The 6920-nt window shown below is 46.4% G+C and overlaps 1 long non-coding RNA gene across 1 annotated transcript; it reads right to left on the bottom strand.

The window, feature by feature from the left end:
• Positions 1-3165: 3165 nt before the first annotated feature.
• Positions 3166-6318, bottom strand: LOC140848152 (uncharacterized). Its single transcript, XR_012128699.1, has 4 exons — positions 6265-6318; positions 5968-6047; positions 5646-5764; positions 3166-3187 (listed from the first exon to the last, which is right to left on the bottom strand). It is a non-coding gene; the product is annotated as an uncharacterized lncRNA (long non-coding RNA).
• Between the last annotated feature and the right edge of the window lie 602 nt (positions 6319-6920).

Below are 6920 nucleotides of genomic sequence, written 5' to 3'. Positions count from 1 at the left end.
CTGACTGCCAACTGGGGCTTCAGCTGGAGATACTGGCCAGAACACATACATGTGGCTTCCCCACGTGGTTTGAGCCTCCTCAGAACATAGCAGCCTCAGACTTCTAAAATCTTGGCTCAGGTCTCCAAAGATGGGTGTCTAAGAAAACCAGGTGGCAGCTGCACTGCCTCTGATGACCTAGTTTTGAAAGGCATGTGGCATCATTCTGCATAGTCACAAGTCCACCTACTTTCAGGGGAGGAAATATAGACACCCCCCAACTAGGAGATGCGTCAGAGTCACGTTAAAAAAAGAGCATGAGAATGAGATTTTTTGTGTGTGGTTTAAAAACATAATCTGTCAAACAACCTCAGTGAGAAAGTATTACATTGAACCTTATGAAACTACCACTGTTAGATCAAACTGGCTGAAAATTAACAATTTAATATGATTCAATGTATTATTTATTTTTTGTCATATTTATGCCTCTCTGCCTCCTAGCATCTAGTCCATACTTTGTATATTGTTAATTCTCAATTCATATTTTATAGAATAAGTGAATAGAAAAATATATGGTATAAAAAAAGAAGAAAATACTGCCTCAGTCCCTTGACCATCTATTAGTCAGAGTATTAGGTTCCTGTGGTCACTGTAAGAAATTACCAAAATCTTAGTGGCTTTAAACAACAGAAATTTATTTTCACACAGCTCTGGAGGCCAGAAATCTGGGCTCAGCATCTCTGGGGCAAAATCTCAGGGTGCTGGCAGAGCCCCACTCCCTCTGCAGTACCTAGAGCAGACTTTGCGTCTTGTCCCGCCTGCTGTTGGTGGCTGTCGGCATTCCTTGGCTTGTGGCCACATCGTTCTGGTTTCTGCCTCCATGGCCACAGGGCCTCTCCTCTTCTCTCTGTGTCAATCTCCCTCTGCCTCTCTCTTATAAGGATACTTTCAGATGCATTTGAGGCGTATCTAGGATCTGCCATATCAGGCAGCAATCACAGGTTCCAGAGATTAGGAAGTGGGCATCTTGAAGGACCGTTATTCAGCCCACCAGACCCAGAATAGAAATTTCTGAGGGCACTGGAGAGACTATTTCTAGATAGAAATCATGCACGGTAAGTGACAGTAAGACAAGCTTCGAGACAGGGCTGCCTACCGTAACCCCCGGGTCTCCTGCTCACGCTGGGGACTCTGCTGCCCTGGCTGGCGTCTCCAGCAGCCACACCATGAAACCAGTCACTGGGCAAGAGTGTAGTGGTAATCCTGCTTTCCTGACAGTTTGTAGGGGCTGGTTTTATTACTCAATTTTCCCACTACCTTTGTTCTGTATAAGGCTCCCTATTGTAAGCATAGAAAGACAATTGTCTATCATTAGTCTTTATTATTTGAGGAACGGTATGATGAGAAATGGTATAATAAACTGCCCAGCGCCAAGGACACGTGACAGGAAGGGGAAAAGTCAGGTGATGTGTGTTTGAATCTTCCCTTTGCTGACATTCCTGTGTCCTTTTTTTTCCCCACCTTAATTGGCTGTTTACATTTGGCCACTTCATTCCCTCCAAATATGTATAATAGCCACCATTGTTCAGCACCCACTGTGTGCCAGGAATAACCATATGAAGATGACTCAGACGTGCTCATGAAACCTTGATGGGCAACGGAGCATTTTGGGCCTGATGTGTGCACGCTCCCCCAGCCGTCACCCGATAGCAGCATCACACCCCCAACAAGATACGTCCAGCATCTTTAGCCCAAGAAAATGTGGCTTATATCTGACTCTGAAAGACTCTGACACCCATTCACCCACTCAGCATCCCTCAAGACTTACACAAAGGATGTGACCGAGGCTGGCTGCCCGTGATGCAGCAATCATTATAATGAAGAACTAATATTTTCCAATGAAATTTAATGAATTGTAAGAGTCTTTGCTTTCTGGGTCACGATCGTACTGATTAGAATGACAAACTTCTGAACAAGGCTTGAAAACACAAGGAATAGTGGGAAAGGTATAGAGGATTCATTTGATAATCTGAAAGGCAAGAGAGGGCCTGCTTTTACAGGGGAAACCTTTGTGGGGCTCATCAGGGAAGCCCGACGAGGCCAAGAGGGAGGTGGCTTCCTCAGGGTGGGAGGCCTGAGTGGCTGCAAGATGCTTCCTGGGTGAGGGTGCACGAGACAGAGAAGAGAGGCTAAGTGGAAACATATGGTGGTGAAAGATTAAACAGCATCCCTCTAATCCCCGATTGTCTGGCTAGCCTGCTGTAATCACATGCCATCAGATGCGAAGGCCACCAGATGTTCAGGGCCTAAGCCAGGAATTACCAGCTTGGCCACTGTATGAGTGAGGGAGCCTCTGATCGGAAGAGCAGAGGAACATTTAAACTGCACAAGATGGAAGCGCTTTAGATTTGTCCACAGAAGGTGAGGCATGGGGTGACCCAGAACATTGACCATTTTCTTCCTGATGGGGAACCACAGTCTGAGGCTGCCGAGCACAGATCCAGTTACTGTGAAGGCGCCTGTGGGACCCACCCGCAAACTCACTCACCTGAGCCCTGAGCATTCCCGCTCTGTTATCTTAGGGCACAAAGGCTCTTATTTTTTAACTCAGAGGTTTTTTTATTTTCCTGATGCTCCAATAGTAAGTCATTTCTTCCATAGAAGTAAAAAAAAAAAAAAGCAGAACTCAAATTTCCTCCCTCCTTCCTTTAAATAGAAGAATATGAGATTTAGCCAATACAAAGAGACTTTCCTATTTGTGTTTCATTGATTTTTGTGAGTGTTTCTGGGAGATGATTTAATCTGGATTCTGAGGAGAGGGAACATCTTCTCAAAAGGAAGATAGAGGCAGATCTATATTCCTCTTGATTTCCCAATTTCAGGTCCAGGCACCCCACGGGTATATTTCAGATTCAGTGCCAGGCCACCACAATAACGGGAATATGGAAATAAAGTGAGTTAAATGAATTGTTTAGTTTCCAGTGCATAAAAAAGTTGTGTCTACACTATCCCATAGTCTGTTAAGTGTGCAATCGCATTATGTCTTTTAAAATGTGCATATTTTAATTAAACAATGCTGCATGGCTAAAAAAACAAAAAAATTACTAACCTCCACCTGAGCTTTCAGTGAGTCACGCTCATTTTGCTGGGGAGGCTCTTGCCTCCAGGTGGGTGGCTGCTGAGCGAGCAGGGTGGCTCTGGCCATTTCCTAAAATAGGACAGCAGTGAAGTTTGTCACATCGACGGACTCCTCCTTTTACAGATTTCACACAAAGACCGATCAATACTGTATGATCCCACTTGTATGAGGTGACTAACAGTCAAATCCACAGAGACAGACAGAATGGTGGTTCCAGGGGCTTGAGGGGAGGGAAATTAGTTATTTTTAAAGGGGGCAGACTTCCAGTTTTGCAAGAGGAAAGAGTTCTAGAGATGGATGGTGGTGGTGCTTGCACAGTGATGTGAATGTTTTTAATGCCACTGAACTGGATGCTTAGAGACAGTTAAGATGGTAATTTCATGTTATATTTAACCACGAGTCTATACATTTTTTTTTTTAAAGCCGGGACCCACTGGAAGTACTCCCTTTAAAGTTAGGAAGATGACAGGGATTCCCACTATCATCACTGTTATTCAGCCTTTATCTTGAAATACTGATCAATACAACTAGAGAAATAAAAAGATCATTATTGTAAATGAGGGGGCAAAATTATGATTACTGTCTAATATCATTTATACCTAGAAAAATCAAAAGAATAACCTAAAGAAAAAAACAGAATATTAAGAGAAATTAGTAGGAGTCCACAAAGTTGATCCAGCTTTCTTAGATATCCATAGAAAATATCAAAAAAGGAAAAATTCTGTGTATAATTGCCACCTAAAAGGATGACACACCTAGACAGAAACATTACAAATAACATGCTAAACAGATGTGAAAAAATATTGTGTTCTACTACGGATCATAAAAATTATCTTAGTGATTTGAAAAAAACAAAACAAAACAAATGTTTCAAATAAAAAGATTGAATGCTAAGAAGCTGTTTCCCTAAATTAATCTATAAATTGAATGCAATGTCCATTACAATGCCCCCAATTTTTTTTAACTTGATGAAATGACTCTAAAGTTCATCTGGAAAAATAAATGTGCAAGAAGACACAAGAAGTGTGCAAGAAAAGAACAATAAAGACGACGGCATCCCAGCAGCACGGAAGCACTTGCATGGTTTCACAACTGAAGAGGAATTTCACCTCCGGATCATCCCCACCTGAGTCTTGCCCAAATCTGACTTAGAGAACATCTAATTGAGACTTTGGACTTTAGAATTAAGAATTACAGTGGAATGAGTGGAGACTCCGGGGCCGTTGGAGTGGAATGATGAGAAGGACATGAATTTGGGGCACCAGAGTAGAAGGCTGTGGATTGAATTGTGTCCCCCTCAAATTCATATACTGAAGCCCCAACACCCAGGGTGACTCTTCGGAAATGGGGCCCATCAGGAGGTAATTCAGGTTAAATGAGGCCCTAAGGGTGGGCCTTGTCCACTAAGGCTGCTGGCCCCATAAGACGAGGAGGAGACCCCAAGGCTTCCCCTCACTCGGCCGTGTGCACACAGCAAGGAGGCTGCCGTCTGCAGCCAGCAGGAGGGCTCGCGCCAGGAGCTGAATCAGCAGGCACCTTGAATTTGAGGTGCTCAGCTCCAGAACTGTAGGAGAGTATATTTTTGTTGTTGAGGCTGCCCAGGCTCTGGCAGTTTGTCACGGCTGCTGCAGCTGACTAACACGGCTACTTTGTCCATAAGCCACTGAGTGGTGACGGGGTGGCTGGGGGGCTGACTGGTACCCACAGAATGTGTCACCCATAGGCTATTGATTATTAAAACCCTCTCAGCATTTGTTGAGGCACAAATATCTTCATGGGTTTTGCCCATTCAGAGATCTACCCACACACGTCTTCCCCAAATTCCCTTGTCACCAACTTTCTTATCATTTTCCTTCCATGTCCCTGACCATCCAGCTAAACTACTGGCCGCAGCCCATGGATTAGTGTATAATCGAATGGCTGGTCATTTCTTCTTCCAAGCAACCAAGAGCACTGTCTAAGGAGGATCTCCTAGGTCCTCAGGGGAAGGACCTCTCACCCACCATCCTCCCGGGGTGTCCCAAAGGGCTGCAGCACCATAGCTGTGCATGTCGGATGGAGCCCACGCTTTGTACAAAACTATCTGTAAACCAGGCCCACGTTTTCTCTTCCTCAGCCAAATGTCTGTAGGGTGCTCAGGCTGGAGAGAGAGGGCAATGGAGTGGAGTGGGGTCCCTGGCAGGAGCCACTTCTTCATGGAGCTTAAGTGGGCCCTCAGGGGCTGCTTGGCCTTGACATGTATATTTACCACCTTCATTTGATGACGGAGCACTCTTGGGCAATCCCAGCTCTACAACGTGGTGGGTCAGATAACACCCAGCTCATGGTGGGCAGCTCAGGTCACATGGTAACTTGGTGGCCCTTGGTCAGGCACTCAGTCTCTACTAAGGTTCAGTAGTGGGCCAGGAGCTGCCTTTCAAAAGGAAAGTAGTTATCTGCAGAGGAAGGCAGGGCTGTGCCACAAAATCCTCAGGGCCTGGCAGGGGCTACCATACCAGCAGCACGTCTCTCTGCCACTCACACTCACCCACTGCTGGTCTCCTGAACCACGTGACCCACGTGGCAGAGCAGCTTCACGGCAGCCTGGACCTGTGCAGAGCCTGCTCTTGTTCCAGGTTCCACTCAAAACTAGCAGCTTTCAGATCGCTGAGTGAATGGGCCAGAGTAACACAACCAATAAGGAATACGCCACCTCCAAAACCCACAGAGGCCCCTAGGAGTTGTGGCTTTCTTGTGGTTGCAAGAGGAGCTAGATGCAACAATACATCCTTCCCCGTAGAGGGGATACCCTCATGCCCTGCACCACTGGGGCCTAGATGTGTCCTGGCGGAGGGAGGCCCCTGACACACCGGTAGGTCTGGAGAAGCTGCTGCTGCTCGCCAACCAGGCCCAGTCAGCAGCGTCCTCCATGATGGGCCGGCGTGCTGTCCTGCGGAAGGGAAAGGCAATCAGGACCCTGAGATCTAAATGATGACACAGGGCTGGAGAGTGGACAGACCCCCGAGGGAGACCAATCCCAGACCAGCATTCCTCCAGTGCAGGAACCGGAAGGAAGCAACAGCCATTCCACCCTAGTCTACCCTCAACCTTTAGTCTAGAAAATTCCCAGGATTTCATCTGTCTCAGCTCCAGGGTGAGCCCACCACCTTGCACAGATCCTGTATGCAGGAAGCAGCAGCCCCCGATTGACTCACTTTGGGCAGTAAGCCCCCTCTGGCCAAAGGGTGTAATGCACCATGCCTGGCAACTGGCAGGTACGTGTAATATGATGTCATAATACAATTAATCATAAGGAAATATGCTTCTCCCAAATCAGGAATGCTAGGCAGACATGAAAAACAGACTTCTCACAGATCTCCCACCTCCTCTGCCTACCTCTCCCACATCTCCACATTCTGCTGTGTCAGGCAGGAAATCCAGCTCTAGTTTCAGATGTTAGTTGAGTGCCCAGCCAGGAAAGCTGTGGGTCCCCAATGCTCCCAGTAGAGAGGGTGAAATGCTAACAAGAATAACACAGAACTCAAGCTACCCTCTTGGGACCTCCCAATTAAGAGGAGGACCCTTGGGTTATCCCCCAAATCCAGAAAGTAGCGAAGTTCAGACCCTAAGCCCCAGAGATGGGTACCCTCTTCCACTGGACAAAGCACCATCATTTCTGACCAGAAGGGTCCCTGAATGCTTGTGGCACATTTTTCTCCTATTATGAGAGAACTTGTTCTTTCATATGGGAGTCATTTTTATGGCATGATTCACCCCCATGTAACCCCAGATGTATATCAACACCATCTTTCCCCTTTTGCAG

The sequence above is a fragment of the Manis javanica genome, chromosome 3 (genome assembly GCF_040802235.1).
Source record: "Manis javanica isolate MJ-LG chromosome 3, MJ_LKY, whole genome shotgun sequence".
In the NCBI taxonomy this organism is placed as follows: Eukaryota; Metazoa; Chordata; class Mammalia; order Pholidota; family Manidae; genus Manis; species Manis javanica.
This window is presented reverse-complemented; position numbering and strand designations above follow the sequence as displayed.